The following is a 17,604-nucleotide window of genomic DNA, read 5'->3' as shown; positions in this document are numbered from 1 at the left end:
CCCTTTATTGCATTTTCTGACAAACATGCACAGCTTTGATTCTGATGCCGAGTGGTTTTGAGAGAGGGTGTGTGTGGGATCTGGTTTCTTTTTTTTTTTTTTTAAATTATCTTAGTGTACTGCAAGTCCTCCCCAAATCACAAAATGGACTGGAGGCACCACACAACTGAATTATACTTGGTCCCTTTCGGAGGGTACAAAGGAAAAGTAAGATGTCAGATATTGTATGAGAAAGTTTCAGAACACAAGGTCATTTTAATTCAGGCTTTTTTTTCCGAGGAACTGTCTTTTCCAAGCTTTGATAGTTTGTTCAAAAAGGTCATTTCTTTTAAGCCTTTGTCATTAAAGAAGACTTGTTCTTTAAAGTGCACTATCAAAGTGTGCAGAAATTGCAAGTTACTGAAACTAAAATGCACGATTTTAAGGCTGCCTACTAAAGCCCTCTTAAAATTAGATGTGCTCTGGTACTGGTGGCTTCTTTGATAAAGCCAGGGGGAGATAGGCAGTTGGTCAATTCAAACTGAAAAAAAAAAAAAAAAAGATAATTAAATAAAACTTTTCCTCCCTAAATTAGAAAAAAAAAAATTGTGAAAAAGCACTGAAAGAACTGAATGAGGATCTGATCCCACAAAAGTCTTGTGTCAGAGGAAGAGGGAGTGTGCTGGGTTTGGGAGCAGTTTGCAGCACTTTTACACAGCGATTGTGCAGCTCTGTTATGTTATCTGGCATTTGTCATAATGTAAATAAGGCAAACCCCTGGATAAAATACCATTTATTTACCATTTGCTGCCACGAGTTGGTCTCTCCTGACAGAGAATCAGGGAACAGCAAAGAGTGAAGACTTTGTGTCATGCCCTTACTCTGCTGTCCCTCATCCCAATCTGCTCATCCCTTTATCCCCTGGACCTGACCATTGGCTACAGGCCATAAGGGCTCTGCTTCCTTCCAGGCATCCTTGGGAGAAGAGATATTTTCTTTCCTGATGGTTCTTCTAATGCTGTTGCTAGTAACAGGAAACTTTAATTTTCCTTTCAACCCAGATATGTTCAATATTCAGGGCAGTATTTTCAGCAGAGCCTTGGGAAGATGGACACCGAGCTTCACATGAGGAAGATTTCAAGTTATGACCTCCTTTGAGCATCTCTCTGAAACAATTTTATCTGCAGACCCAGGTCCCAACAGCCTGTTTGTTTTAAATGCTCCATAAACTTATAGACTAGTGGACACAGAGATGTGCTTTATATATGTGTGCACATGCTTCAGACTCAGTACTTGGGACTGGAAACAGGGAAATGTGTGTTTGTAGAATGAGCAAAGGAAAGGGATACCTTTATCTCAGCTGGACAATGAAATTATAACACAATACTTCCAACTTCATAACATCTATTCACGAGGTTTATACTTTAGGAATCTTGTTCTTCTCCCGTTGAAACCTGATACTGAAATCGTCTCAAAAGAAGGTCGTGGATCCTAATTCTGCCATTCTCCTATTCAAGCCAGACTAAGATGTGGTGGGTCAGTCCTGGGATCACAGGTGAACACTCTTTCCCCAGAGCAAGTGTTTTTAGAAAGGGACTCCTCAGCACTGACACTTCCTCTTTAAAGTCAGAGCCCATCTAAATCTCTCACCTGAATTTTATACAGTCAGTTTTCATGCAGTCAGACTCTAATTCTGCATCTAAGGGGTGGTGGAAAAACAGCCCTAAGAAAGCGAATGGCTCCATGTGGACTTCATGAAGAGTCAGAGCCTGGATGTTTGCAAGGCTGTGTTTAATTGTGCTCAGGAATGATGTTACATCTTCTGAGACTTATCGACACTTGCTTGTCATCTTCTTGTTTGTTCATCCTTGTTGGGTGAGGTCACTGGCTGACTAATTTCAGTATAGATTTGAATCTATAATGAAAACTCTGAATGAAGACTCTGCTGCTCCACTCAGGAGATCCTGGAAGCATCCCCACAATCTGAGGTTTGCTCCCAGCACAGGTGGTGGCCCTGTGATGCTTCAGTGCCTTTGTTCAGGCCTTTGATGTGGTTCTTCCTGCAGCTCTGTGGGTGTCATAAACCACAGGGCTGCTTTGCTGCAGTTGGAAGTATAAATACTGGGCACAGTAAAAATGGAACCAGGCACCTGCAACAGGGTCCAGCTCCCACCCCACACCCTGGCCAGGGAGCTTCCAGATCATGGACAAAAAGCTACAGGACAAGCCAGACAATTCCCACTGAACCTTCTGCCCTAATTCAGTAAAGCCCATGTGCAAACACTTAACCTTAAGCCTGCATTTAAGTCCAGGCCCATCCCCATCCTCAGGTGTTCTGATAAATAGGCACCTTCTGGGGGGTTGAGCCCCACAGCCAGGATGCATGGTTGGCTCCTGCCTTTAGTACAGACTGTATCTGAGCTGGTTTGTGCTCCCAAATATCTCCCTCAGAGCTTCCTTCTTCCCTGAACAGCAATATTGCACATAGAGAATCATTTAGGTTGGAAAAGACCTTTAAGATCATTAAATCCAAATGCATCTCTACCTTTCCTGCCCAGAAACTCCTTCAGCACCCCTCAAGCTGCCTGTACAGCCCTCAGTGTCAGCAGCTCCAGCTTTGCTGTTGGGGCTTAGAAAGGCCTGTGCAAACATCTTGTCTGCAAGGGATGACCCGAGGTCTCACCCCACGGTAAATCACCAGGGTAGAATCAGCTTTCTGTGTGGAGTGGGTTTGTTTTTTGGTATTATATCGTGGTATGTTGGTGGAATCAAATTATTTAACCTTTCTGATGGGTCTAGGAAGGGCTGTGGACTGTTTTCTTTCACGTATTTCTAGCGGAGGGGGTCGATCCTTCCTCTCCATGCGATGCCAAACCACGTTTTAGGATTGATGCAAGAGCTCTGCTTGCATTGTGACAGGCTGCACTAGGTTGGCCTGTGATGCTGAGCCTGGTGCAGGATCCAGCCCGCGGGTGACTTGGCGTGGTGCCACCTCAACAGATGGGCATCAGCCTCCAGAGCCGCGCCGGGGGCTGGAGCGCCCCGGGAGCCCCTCGGGGAAGGGCCCTCCCCAGGTCACGGCACTTTCATCTTTGCAGAGCAAGAGCAGGGCTTTGCTTGGGTTGAGCCTTTGCAGTATGAACAGGTTTTCTGGGAAAGGATGGCTGCTGTTGGAGTAAAACTGCAGGAGGATGGGGTAGGAAGGGCTTGGTGGAGGAGGGACCGATGGTCCTTCGCCTCCAGGTGCTGTTGTGCCAGAAGATGCTTGGTTTGGGCCACGTGGTTGTTGTGAGGTGCGTGAGAACTGCCAAGCTTAAGCTGAAATAATATTTTTAAGTTCATGCAACTCCTACAAGCTTTCTCATTGATGTGAGCAGATCTCTCTGGACCTTTATTTCTCTTTTTTTTCACGTACCAGCCGTTTCCAGGTAAATGTACACATACCTATACGAGTGCTAAGCTGTGAAATAGCTGTGTGGATGCTTAGAAACTTGTATTTAGAGATCTAAAGACCAAAAGGGGCTTGCAAATGGCCTAGGGACACCATTCCTAGAACTTCCCTGAATTAATTTTCTGCTTCAAATCCAGTGGGTTTGGCTAAAAGAGAACATCTCTATTAGAAAAAGAACTACTACCTAAATATTATCAAAATTGTCTTCTACATTCTTACTGACTGTGATCAGATCAGAAATTCCTGCCCTGAATTTGGTACTATTAATTACCTTCTCTTTTAAATTTGTGATTATTGTTTTTTTTATTCTTCCTTCTGCTGCTTTCCCTCCCTCTTTGCACACTTTACATACCTGCAATGCTGTTCCATCAGTATAAAAACATAATTATACATTATACACAGGCTTGGCCCAGCTAAAAGCATTTCCGGGGGGTTGCAATTATCGGTCCCAATTTTTTTTTTTTTTTTTTTTTTTTTTTTTTGAGAAAACTTTCTTTTTAAGTTTATTTTTCTTCTGATCTGGTGGAAACCAATTCTGTGCGACCGTGTCGTGCAGGGGCAGCTCGGAGCTGCACAAGAGGTGAGTATTGGGGGAACAACAGGGAAAATACAGCGAAGGAAACTCCTCCCTCACTGCCTGTGGCACGATGGCTACTGCAGGGAGGGCTGTGGTTAAAGCCTGGCTGGAATCACCCTCCCTGGAGTCCTGGGAGTCCCCGGAGGCTCCTGCAGATGTTGTACCCCGAGGTCGCAGCCTTTGCCCTTGCGTGCCGCCGGCTTTGGAGCTGGGAGCCTTCCAGGGCGTGTTATTTACTGGGCAGGAGGGTGGAAGCCTTTCCTCCCCCCTCCCCGTCGTGCATTTGAAGCTGTGTTTTCAAAACAGCTCTGGGTTTTGATGCTTGCCTTGATTTGAATGCCCCAAGGGCTCTTCGATTGAGGCTCTTCACAACCTGGTGTTCTCCAAGAACCCCAAACACCCTCGGTAATTAACGATGTGCAATTATGGATGGGTTTATTTGTATCCTGAACTGTCATCTGGGCTGCGTTTATGGTGTTGGAAGATGAGAGAGCAGATTGGGCTCGGGGGTGGGTCTGGATCCTCCTCTGGGGATGGGACTTAGAGGGGGGCTCAGCCCACAGCTGAGCTTCAGGAGGGGATGGATCAGGGGGAAAAGATGGGAACCCTGGCCAAATTCACACTTTACACTTGGAATCACCTTTGTTTTTAGCCTTTTCTTGCCCATGGAGAGGTGAAGACCTGGTTGGTCCCTCCTTAAGCGCTCGGGGCTGTTACTTTCCCTCCCAGGCAGGGCTTACAGTGAGCAGCTCCAGGGAAAGCTGCGACAAAGGCGAGCATTCCAGAGGGGGACAGGAGGGCTGATGTGTTTCCAGGGATGCTGCCTGCTCACTGCTGCTGAGAGCAGATGAAAGTGGAGCTGGCAGCCGCTCCACACGATGCAAATCGCAGCGGCCCGCGAGGTGTGCCGTGTTCCACCGCGGTTACGCCAGACAACGCTGCCAAACCATGTTTTCCTCCGTATGTGGCTTGACAGAACATTGTGTTTAACCTCAGAGTAGATGGGATAAAACACGGTTCTCTGTCAGAACTACAAACTTGTGCTTCTGTCAGCACCTAAGTTCTGTCTTCCTCTCCTAACTGGGAGCGTTTCTGTCGTGTGGACAGGTGGGATGTTTTTGAGGGGATGCAGGAACCTAAAATCTTGGTGCTTTTAATCTGAATTAAGTTCTCAAGTCAAGTGATAGCTTTGAATTTATGCATCTAAACCACTTAACCCCTTGGTAAAATGCCTTCAGTCCCAAAAGGAAAGCCCTGGCAGTGGTTTGCTCACCAGCCTGGCCCACATCTGCTCGTACCCAGATGTCGCCCCAGCTAAAAGCAGACTCGGTTCACTACCAAGTGTTACATACGTGTTCAGAACATCTTGTAGGGCCCTGCATGGGGGTTAATGTGTAACAGGGCTCTCAGCTCAGCATCTCTGAAAGCTGTCCAAGGCAAGCCCATCCCCAGCATGTGGCTTTCCCATATGGAGAAGGAGAACAGGGACCTATCTCCATCCTGAGCGGTCCATGTATGGAAAAGCTTGAGTGCTGATGGTCTCTAGCACAGCTCCCCAATATAATGGGGTAATAATTAACAACAGCATCTGAGTCTCACAGCTCTTCACGCCCTGTTTCCCCCAGACTTGATGCTGGGTCCTCATGATGGATGATCTCCTTGGGGTGGATTTGTGCCATGGAAGATTTGTTGCTTGTGCTTTGACACATCTGTTTGAGAAATCAGATTGGTGTTTCTGCTGGGTGCCAGGAGTCAGCAGCCGTGGAGGGGGCTGCTGCAGAGCCCACTGCATGGGCCAAGGCTTGGGTGATGCTTTGCTGGCATCTCTTTATTGTTGGTTTAAAGTCTGACCCTGCTCCATGGTGTGGGAGAGCGCCTGTGATGGATATTGTGATCTCCCTGCTCACAGCCTGATGGATGGGACCCGTTTGTACATGGAGCCAAGTGTGATGCCTTCTTCTGGGGGTGGTTTGATTCCAGGGCTCTTCTAGGACAGCTCAGAGCAACCCCCAAGCGTCATAACGAGCCCCCTAATGAGCTTTGTTTGGGGGCTGCAAGCACAGCTGCCGTGGGGACAGCTGGGAGACGCACGGAGCTCCTGGGCCCTCCATATGGATGCTCTTGACCTCTGAGGCCTCCGAAACTCCATGTGGCTGCTGAGGACACTGGAAAGGGTCAACCCTCTCTCCACACCCCCAACAAAAGGAGGGTTTGGCAGACACAGCCAGGGCTGAGCAGTGAAGGGGTCTTAGAGGGAGACAGGGGGGAAGCGCAGGCTTTCCAGGGACGGGGATTTGCAGCGCAGCAAAACTCACTTGTGAACGCGGGTTGAGAAAGCAGCTCCCACATGTGCAGCCCTCGCTGGGTGCCCGGTAACTGGGTCAGATGGGGTTGGGATCCAGCCACTGCCACCCCAGCAAAAGGCTGCTGCAGCTCGGCCGGGCGGCGCGGGGTGACTTTGAACCCCCTCCCCGTCCCGGCAGCTTTGTTATCGGGGCCATTGTGGGGCCGGCGGAGCCAATCCCCGCCAGCCCCGATTCAAAGTCCAGGTGCCAACCAACTTGAACTCTCCAGCATCCCCGCCGTGAAGCAATTATTCCCTCAGACACATTCATTGTTCTCATTACACCATAAATTGTGAATGAATTAAACATGCACTTACCACTATGCACCACAGCTGTCAAGGAAAATAACACACCAATATCGAGCGGGGCTGGATCCCGCTCCCGCTCCTCTCCCAGGAAGGTTTGCTGCTCACAGGGAAGGAGGAGCAGCCAACCTCACTGGAACTGGTATTTTCTTTATGGTGAGGCCAAATCTCTGTTCCCACTTACAGCAGCTCAGGGCAGGACTGCCTCTCTTGGATTTGATGTTTTAATTGAGGTTTTTTCCCCTTTCGGCCACGTTGGTATCGCTGTTACGCAGAGGGAAGGCTGGCCCCTGAGCTTCCTGAGATCCCAGTTGTCTGTGTCTTATGTGGAAACAAAATTCTGCCATGGGTGTAAGAGGACAAATCCAGCCTTGCTTTGTGCTGGTGGGATAAAGCCACTGGAGCCCCTGTGCCAGCAGCAGGACGGTGCCTGGCCCAGAGCCCCCAGCCCAGGCACAGGAGCACTGGGCTGACTGCCTGGAGCATCCCGGTCCATACTGGGAATTTCACTGTACGTGACTGATAGCTTGGGAAGCTGTAAAGGAAAGGTGATTCAGAGGGAAGCTGTAAAAAGGTAATTCAGCTGCCTGACTTCACTTTAGGGTGCTGTATACACCAATATAGACACTTTCCCAAGAAGCAGCGAGTGCGTTTATTTATTTTCTAATCTCTGCACCACGTCCACGGAGTTTATAGAGCCACAGCAATCTCCTGGCGTGTCCAGATAAATTCCCTGATTGTTCCTGCTCCAAAGAGAGGACCTGGAGCTGGCTGCTACCTCGGGGTACAATGTTGGGATTCACCAGACGGGATTACAGAGGGGGCTTTTCTTCTGAGTGCAGGAGCTGGAAGTTTGTCTGCATTTCTCTCCTTGCTCCGCATCTCCAAGGAGGTTTTCACTTTCTAAAAAGGATGTTACCCACTGAGCTATTCATAGCAGCTAAATGAGAAAAGGGGTTAATAAAATACATGCTAGAAAAAAGAAAATAAGATTAGGAGGACTGATGTTTTGGCTGTGAGGCCTTCTGTGGGCTGCAGAGAGAGGGGGGAAAAAAGGAACAAGATTATTATTTCTTTTCTCTGGCTCAAAGAACTTCATGGCCAGAATGGCACCACTAATCCAATTTTCTTTCTAACAAGTATTTTATCAACACCTCTTTCTTTTTTTCTCCCCTCTATTCTCCTTCCCTCAGTGTCTACACTGACATATGACTAGTTGTATGAAAATTAAAAGTTTCAACTACAGGCTTTCCCTGCCCACAGGAGCATTAGTGGGGCTCACAGGAGCTGGGGACCCCTGAGACCGTGCACATCTACCCCTGCTCACGTGTGCCAGTGCACACACAGTCACTGCACTTTTTGGGCACCTGGTTTTCTGTCTCCCAGCACAGAAAAGTCTCTTTTCCAGCCAGTTTGGCAGAGGATCAGATAGCAGCTCCACTGAAAGCAAACAGCCGCCGTTCCGAGGGAGTAAATATTTCGCAACGTGTTACTTCAGTCTTATTTATTATGAACATATTTTCCCTTTTATCCGGGGATTTGCCAACTCTTCGGAGTCACAAAACCTCACCACAGCCTGGGGAAGGGTGGCTGTGCCTCTGCTCCTCCTCTGCCCGTGGCACTGTGTCTTGGGGGGCTTTGGGGCAATACATTGGAGGAATGGGTAAAATATGAGGAGGGAAGTTGTTCTCTTGTTATCTGCCTTCTCTTCTAAACCTGGCAGAGACAGAAAAAGGGAAGCTCTGGTGTAGGGGATGGTGCTGAGGAGAGGTAGGTGGGGAAAGCATCAAGAGAAGCCCCCCAGAGAGGACCCTTTATCTTGGGCAGAGGAGAAAATTAATTAAAGCCTTCAAAGAAGTTGATTCATCTTCCATTAGCCCGTGACTCCTGTCTGGCTGTGGGAAACTGCTGCTGCACTGACCTCCCTCCATGGAGGTGTGATGGGGCTCTGGGGTGGTGAGGGGTCCTGTGGCTCCAGGCGCTGCTCCTCTGAGTAGGTGGGCTTTTGGTGGTGCCATGTTTTCCTTCTCTGAAGGATAAAGGAAGCAGGTCCCCTCCCTGCAGGGTTTGCCAGGGTCTGGGGGAGGATCTGAGATGGGGCTTGTCCACCTGCAAGCACAGCAGCAGCTCTCAGGGCTGCAGGGGCCGTGATGTGCAGCCTGTGCCTGGGTCACTCCCACTCCCTGGAAGGAGAGAATCCCCCTGTGTGTATGGAGGGCTGGGCACAGGGAGCAGATAGCACAGCAGTGTGTGCTTGGCCACTCCTGCTGCTTCCAGGGGGATCAGGGCACTTTACAGCCAAGCAACCTCCTCTACCATGTTTGACTCCTTTCCTCCTTTCCCAGCTGGGAAAAAAAATAAGTAATAATCATAGTGCAAGAGAGGATGTCACTGCAGCCAGCCCTTCCCATGGGATGAGCCCCTGTTCTCCGTGGCTGGGGTTTCCAGCAGCTAAGGAGGCTCCCCAGGAGCTGTGCCCTGACCGTCTCTGGGCCATCCAGCAGCAGCATTTCACAGAAACAATTAGAACTGGGAAGTTTTTATTCCTTTGTTGCCTCCTTGCATTACCTCCTTCTTGCCTGAGAATCCAGGTGCTGATAACTGGCCAAAGATCAGAGCAGCTGGAGCAGGAGCGCGGGGCTCAGCCCTGGCCTCGCTGCCACAATTCAGGATTTCTGTTTAGCCAGGAATTAGCTGGGACAGGAGCCCCTCCTGTTCCTCTGGGGTCGTGCACAGAGGGCTCTGAGGTGGAGGAACAGATGACCCGCCGTGGCTGGGGCTGCAAGGAAACCATCTCGAGCTGTTCCCATTTGTTCCTAATCCTTCTTGGCTCTTCTCTTCACTGGAAAATTAGACCGTGTTGGAACACGACTTTGCTTCAGCATATTAATTAGTGGGATGTTTGAGATAGGTCAGCAGTTAGGTGCAGGCAGGCACGGTCATGCTCAATGTCAGGTGATGGGAGTTAATCCTGCAGTTCCAAGGAGATTCACTCAGGACCAGCTGGCATAATTACAACCGACTGAAACTTTTTAGTCTAGTTTGGATTTTGATGGGAAATCAAATTTTCTACAAACAGAAAATACTTTTCCCCCCACCCCCCTCCATGGCAAAGCTGAAACTCAAGGGCCAAAACCCAGACTGTGTGAGTTCTGTGGTGCAGCAGTGGTTGTAGTGGACGTGGTTGTGTGGGATGCCTGACACTGCCATGGCCCAGCCACTGTGTGCTCCTCCACTCCCTCACACCCTCCTTGTCCCAGCACAATGCCAGCCTTCCATGGGAGATGCTGTCTGGGTCTATGAAATGCAGAGAGCATAGAAACTACACCTCCCATGTTGTACTGTGTTTAAAAACAGAAGGTTTTTACTTGCAATGTGGGGTTTATCAGGATTTTTTTTTTTTATTTGAATCAGCCCAGTTTTCTTTGGAAAACCCTTCCTATCAGTGCTTTTTTCAACTGATTTGATGCACAAAACCAGCAGGACCCCACTGAACCAGCAAACAACCCCCAGCCTGGGCTGTGGCAGCACGAGCATCCCGTGCAGCCTGTCATTAGCATTTCTCAATCAGCGCTTTCTCGTTAGTGGCTGGGGCCAGTGGGAGCTTTGAATGAAGGTGGAGCCAAGCCAGAAAAAGATCCTCTCCTGAAAAATTATAATGAAAGCAATAATGGCTGGGTCCTTGAGCAATGCCTGCCTATGACAATCGTTGTCTGGAGGCTACCTTAATTACGAAACAGTGTTCTCAGCCTCAGGCTTCATGGCCTCAGTGCCTTTACTCTCTCTTGAGCAATATTTTATTGCTATTGTCCTCAACCTACTTTGTATTAAGTTCAGAGTATCTGAAAGTTATATGAAATATATGTTTGTGTTCTATTCTATTTGCATGAATTTCTTGTATTGTGGGGTTTGTTTGGTTTTTTATCAGTATCTGCAAGCCTAAAGCTGGGATTATCTAAAGGATTATAGGAGAATTAGGCACCCAAAGCCAATTGATTTTTCACTGTGAATTAGCCAAGTGCATTTGGAGGGCTGGAGACTTTGGTCTGTGCTCGTGGTTTCGGGTCCACCTTGTATCATCTCTGTAGAGGCCTCAGCACAACTCTGGTGGCCTTCAAAAGGTGCTGAAGCAGGAGCAGCCAGTAAGAAACTGCAGGTACGAGGAGGGAGCCGTGGCCCTGAGACATTAAACCGCCTTTGAAAAACCTCCTTCTGGCTCCCTGAGGCTCTTTTGAAAACGCCACTCCGAGTTACCATCAATTTTGATAATTAAGCACTGATTTAATTTTAGAGTAACAATAATTGTCAACATTTTCCAGCCCAAGCACCTTAAATTAGACACGCAGCTCCAGCCGCTAGCGCGGGATCAAAGCTCGGCGGGGCGATTTTTTGGGAGATGCTGAGCACACGCGGGGGAAGGTCGTGCTCAGGACTTCACAAACCCGGGCCATGTGCACTTGGTCCCCTGCCAGGCTTGAGCTGCACGCTCAAGGTGCGTTTCAACACCTTCCTTTGGGCACCTCGGATTAAAAAAAAAATTAAAAGGGGGAAAAAATGAAAAAAAAAAAAAAAGAAATTGGCCGGGAGTTGTCGGACGGATTTTCCCTGATGGTGAAAGCGGAGGTTGGCTGTGGTTCTGTGGGCAGAGGGTTGGGTCACACACTGGAGTCTGTGTGGAGTGTGACGGGGATGTCACCGGTGTCCTCACTGGCGGCACGTGGGCAGAAGCAGGACACAGCCAGGTGGGTCCTCTGAGCCCCCATTCCCTGGGCCTGCCATCCTCCAGGAAGGGGGTCCCGCGTCCCGCCGTGGCTTTGTGATGGGTGTTGGAAGCTGGGAGGGGTGGCCAAGGACCTTCTCGGCGATACAACAGGGTGCAGGTGGGCAGAGATGCTGCTTCTCCCAGGGAAGGGTAGGAAGGATTCCATCTGGGGGATCCTACAGTGATTCCTCCGTTCCACGAATCCTGCTGGGCATCTCCTGGTGCCAACCCCTTGCTTTGGGGCGGGGGGTCATTGCTGGGGACCGGGCAGGGTCCCTGGTGCACCCGCCCCACATCCCGTCCCTACTGGGGCAGGCAGGGCTCCGTGCCCTGGCAGACATCAAAGCCGTGATTAAGCCAATTCTTTAATCGTATCTCCACGCCTTTGATGAGGCTTCACCTCGCCGTGCTCCCCACGCCCAGCCCCACCCCGACTTGGTGCTTTTGCTTCACTTTTAGCAGTGATTTGGAAATTGCCGGGGCTCCTTTTTCTTTCTTTCATTCACCCCTTTTCCCCCCCCCCTCATTTTCCCCCCCTTTTTTTTTCCCCTCCCTCTTTTTGTCCCAAGGCTCCTCTCAGAGCTGGGTGTCCCCCAGCCCCTCGAACCCCCAGCCAGCCGTTAAGGGCACATTCACACCTCTTTTCCTTGCCTTGTCTCCCCTTTATTCTTATGAAGCTCTCATTGATTATTGCCCTTAAATTCCTCAGTCCGGTCATAGATAAAAGGATAACCACTTCAAAGCAAAGTGTTAAGAGTTTAACCTCGAGCTAAAAGAGTGGACAACAAGGTAATTGAGGGTAATAACTGATCACAGACCTACTTTCAAAGGCACATGCAAGCCTCACTTTCAGATGGCTTTAATTTTATTAACATTTGTAGCAGCTCTAGATGCTTTTGAATCATTACAAACTTCAAAGCTTGAGGTAACACTCCAAATGGAGAACCTGACACCAGGTTTTTTGTTCAGACCCACATCATATTGATAGTCTCTGTTGCAAGCATGTAACATCTCTTCTCAAACTATAAAAACCTAGACGAAGAAAATATTGCCAATAGAGAAGATCAAAGCCTGAACCTCCCTTTGAATGATCCCAAAGAAGTCAAAACAGAAAACAACATGGAAAAAAAATTGCATCTATGTTACTCCAACTGCCTTTATCCATATTTAAACTTTTCTACCAAGGCAGATGAGGATGGATAATTCTCCCTGACTTTTATCAAACTATTTGGTTAATCCTCTGTTTCTCTTTGGACGTTTGGAGCTGGTCCTTTTGCTCTCTGTGGCATTTAAACCCAAGAATTTGGAAACAGCACATAGAGGGAACAGCCCTGACTCGGCTGGGAGGGGAGCCAGGCGAGGTAAAGCTAAAAAATACATTTATAAACTGAAAACACGGAGACTAAAATTAAAATTATAAAAACACCCACTCTCCTCCCATCTCCAACCCCTGATAGTTGTAGGAAAAAGGGTCATCTGTGGATACTGAGCTGTTTTACAGCCCAACGGGGGTCAGTGTCCCCCGTGCCAGGGGATGTGCCCGTGGTCACCCCGGGCTGGGTTTGCTGCTGCAGCTCCTTGTGCAGCTCCTTGTGCTTTATCCCAGTGCAGCCATTCCAGGGGCCACACGGTGAATCAGCCCAGGATTTGATCCAGGGTATAAATAGCCATTTTCTTTGTCTATTTTTTGTGTGGGGAAGGGTTTTTTTTAACTGGGTGAATTCCCTGAGCTAATGCACGAAGCATTCACAATGAAGGGGGTGGCCCAAGGAAACAGGCTGGCCCTGCTGCCAAAAATCACATCCCTGCTCCTCTCTGCAGAGGGGCTGCTGCTACTTGAGCTGGTGGCCAGGCTCACTGAAATTTCAGGTGGTCAGGGAGAACCTCCCCAGCTGCTTCGGCCTCTGTAAAGTCATCAAGGGAAGAAAAATTGCTTGGATTTCTTTTCTGACTGGTTTATAGTGGTGTACAGCAGGTTTTATAGTGGTGTAATCCTTTCCTCCTGATTTGCATCAGTGCAACAGCAGCATAAGGCAGGTTATTATTTTGGTGCACCCCAGGACAAAGGGCTGGGTTTGACTCCAGGATATTTAACAGCATCTCAGCTGTGACAGCGACTGGTCCGGTAGTCATGGAATCATGGAATGGTCTGGATTGGAAGGGACCTGAAAGACCATCTCATTCCAACCCCCTGCCATGGGCAGGGATGCCTTCCACTAGACCAGGTTGCTCAGAGCTCCATCCAACCTGGCCCTGAACACTTCCAGGGGTGTGGTGGTCCTCCTGTGACAGCCCATCCTTGCTCACAGCTCCCACTGCTCCAGTTTGGGAGTGCAGAGCCATCCCATTTGGAGCACTGTGGCTTTGTTCAGACTCTTGATGGCTGACCCTGGGTATCTGGCCCACAGGTTTTTGTCATTTCACTTGCAGCCACACGTGACAGGTCAACATTCCCAGTGCTGGCTGGTGTCAGGTGTATCACAGGAGAGTCTCATTATCCATGTTCACTTCAATAGCAGATGTCAACATGTATGAGCCTGTGGAAACCACATATTTTTAAATGTATTAAATAACTCTGTTTTGAGCTTAAATAACTCTGTTTTGAGCCTGCACTGATATTACATTTTTATGAACTGAAATCAGTTTAATATAAGCTGCCCTCTCTGTTCTCAGGTTAGGCACAGGCCTGTGTAATGAAAGGACAATGGTGTATTGCCTAAATCTATGGAATTTCTCTGATTTTATTGTCTCAAGTTATGGCTAGGAGAAGAATCAACTATTCCAGCGTTTCTGTTGTGCTTTCAATGAGTCCATTATCAGTTGCACATATGGGGTGGATAAATGGGATCCAGCACTAAAACACGTGTTACAGCTGCCCAAGGCAAGCCCTCACTTGCAGACCTGGAGCTGCACAAAATGTGCTCAGAAATCACTGCCCTTGTGGCCAGTTTGTTTCTGCCTTTGCCCTCTGGAGCTGCCACCCTGCAGACCAGCATCCCACCTGCTCAGGGAGCAGGAGGGGCCCTGCTTTCCTGGGAGCTGACCATCACCTCAGTGGGCTTTAGTGGGAGAGACATCTCATGGCAGTGCTCTTGTTTGATTTAGTCAGCCAGGCATGGGATGGGGATTGCCAAAACTCTTATTTCCGTGATGCCACTTCCAAGCAAACCCCTTCACCTGTGATTAAGATGATGGGAGTTCTCTCCTTCCACCTTGCAAGGGGCTTGTATGGAAGTTTTTATTTACATTGATGGGACTTAGGTGCACAGAGGTAAATAGACCATAAATATATCACTAACAAAGTGCTCAAAACCAGCTTTCTGTAGATGGGAACTACTGCAGCAGTGTAGTTGTCCTGTAACTGTGTCACCCATGGGAGGATTTCAGCTTTTACTGCTTTCTAGGAGTTTTTAGAGCTTCCCCCAGGTGGAAATGTTCCCATCACAAACCAAAATCATCTCAGGAAGCAGCAGCTGGGATTTGGGAGGTGACAGCAACCTCCTGCTCCCCTCAGTGCTTCCTGCCACGGTCACCATCCCCTGTCAGGGTCTTCCTCATCACTAATGAGCTGATCTGCATGTTTGATTAGAAGATCTTAGAGGGGAACATGGGACATGTGCTCTGAGGATAACAAAAGACTCAAGTTAGGTTTGTATTCAAATATTTTAAAAAAGTGTCCTAATTTCAGGCCTGTTGGGAAGAGAGGGAGAAGCCCAAAACATGATTTCAGTGACTGGGGATGCAGAGGTGGGGATGGGGTCTAACAGCACCTCAGTTTCTCCCCATTTTTGGTAATGTGAGGTTCTCAGTCCCCCCAGTTTCTTATGGGGAGAAAGGATACTGGGTAAGCAATTTCCAGGCTTCTATGAAAGGATTAGAAAGCATAGCCAGCAAAAGAAACAAATATTAAAGTAATATTTTGATGGTCTCTCCCACAGCATGCTGATTTCTACTGAAAAGAAAATATCATTAATGAAATGTATTTCCAAGCAGCCATTTTTGGGTCTGGGCTGGTCAGAGACTGACCAAGTTTGCCTTACTTTTAAGGAAAAGAGGAAACAAAGCTGCCAATATTTATTGTTTAACCTTTCTTGAAAGGGTTACGGTGGAGGTTCCCACAGCGGAAGAAAACACCTTTTCATACAATCAATAGGGCTTTGGCAGAGGAAGATATGACCTACTAAAAAAAATGTAGGTAAATTAGGAGAAGGGGGAGCAGTGCAATCTGATACTAGATGGAATGGCACCAAAAGGTTGGTGCTGGTTTGAAGGCAGGTGCTCAGGAGAGGTGACCTGCAGGGCTTTTCCCTCAGTTCAAGGTGAGGAGGTAGAGCTCAGCTCTCAGCCTGTCCCCACCAGCCTGCCAGCAGTGCCCTTTGTGAAGGAGAAATCCAGCCAAAGGGCTTTTGTTGTCCTTTGGGGGACTTTAATAATCTCCCCCCCCCATGATGGGAAATCCCATTCCAGTTGCGTGTCCTTTTTTTTTTTTTTAGAACTAGCTGTCCTCTGTTTCCTCTTTTAACCAAAAAGTTCTGCCTTCTGGTTCCTCTCTGGGAATACTCTTCCCAGTGTCTGAAACACAGAGGACTTGGTTGTGCAACTCTTTGTGTACAGAAAACTCCAGGGACTTTGGGGCCAGGTCTGCACCAAAGTCTGGTGATGTGGGGATGAGGCTTTCTCCATGCAAAGTCTCCTCTCTCTCCAGTCTGCATTTCACACCTGGAAATACAGGCATCCTTAAAAAAATTCATGCTGCTTTTGTGGCCTCAGGACTGGTCCAGCTTGTGAGAGGCATCACCCAGCTCCTGACAGCACCAGGGGGGCTGGAGTATCCCACCCTTCACTGTCCTTAATCCTGAGAATTGACTCGACAGGCAGAAACAAACCAAACCAGGTATAATTTTAGGGTACTCAGTTTTGACAGCATGCCTAAAAATAACCATGCTTAAAGGGTTTGGGGTTTTTTTATTTCTCTGGAAGTGAAAAGTTTTATTGGACTTTATGAACTTATGAAAGTTTTCCACTAGTCAGGAAAGCCTGTTCCTTCCTAACCGTTGTCTCTCCTCCTGCTTTTTCCATTACCATCCTGCTTAAAGGGCTGTGTGGATCAGGATATTTGGGTCCAGGAAGTATTTTTGGGATGCCCAGTAGCAGGAAGGGGTCGGAGTGTGCTGTGCCAGCCCAGCAAGCCCCACACGGCACAGGAAGGGTTAAATTTCATGCTGCAGCTGCAAAGCCCAATTTCTTTATTTCCTGTTAATGACATTATTGCCTGCATAAAACCATTGAAACATGTTTCTTTCATTTGTTTAATTTCAGATTCTGAGCACACTAGCTGGAAACTATGTTTAATAGTTAAACTCAAAACATTTGGATTTCCTTCCCTCGCTGAGTTTTGCAGGGAGTACACTTCATACTTAGTTGAGTTTTCAAGGAGCCATTTTTACACAGCCATAGAAGCCAGAAAACAAAACAGATTCTATTGCAGAATCAAATCACATCAGTCCAGGCTGGTAACACATCATATATTTCACTTCCTCTGCAGTTGTGCCAAGATGCCACCAGCCTTGACTCCTTCCCAAACTGGCCATGTTCTTCTCCAGGAGCATCCAGCCTGTGCAGAACCAGAGCCAGTACATCCCATGTGCTCTGGGCGTGCAGGAGAAGGACTTCCCTGAGCATGCATGGAAAAAATGTTCCTGTTTCCATGAAAAAAGAGAATGGAATCTACTTCAGGCCTCGCTAGCACTGATGCTCCCATCACCTCCCCATGTTCCTCCTGCTGGATGTCACAGGCCAGGTTCTTGCTGCCAGTGAAGTGGGAGCACAGAGTAGGCAGGATGAGGATGGAAGTGAACCTCCTCAAATTTGAAAGGAAGTCCTTCAATCTGAACCCATTTGGCAGATAAAGCTCCAGATAAAGCTGCCAGAGACATGGTGTCTGTTGATGATTTTAGCAAATGGCCACAAACTCTGGAAGTAGGGAGGGAGTTGTCTGGCTCAGGGTGATGGACACCAACAAGTAGTTGTGTAGAGCTGGCTGCTTGAGTGGTGGAACATCTAGAAGTCACTTCATAAGCACTCATGGGATTAGTGCATGGAGAAACTGGGCTTCCAACCACTTTAGATTCAGGTTCTCCCTGGCACCTGTGATGTTAATGGTAATGAAGCCCAGAATCACTATT

This window comes from Corapipo altera, unplaced genomic scaffold (genome assembly GCF_003945725.1).
Source record: "Corapipo altera isolate COAL_440 unplaced genomic scaffold, ASM394572v1 343, whole genome shotgun sequence".
NCBI lineage: Eukaryota > Metazoa > Chordata > Aves > Passeriformes > Pipridae > Corapipo > Corapipo altera.
This window is presented reverse-complemented; position numbering follows the sequence as displayed.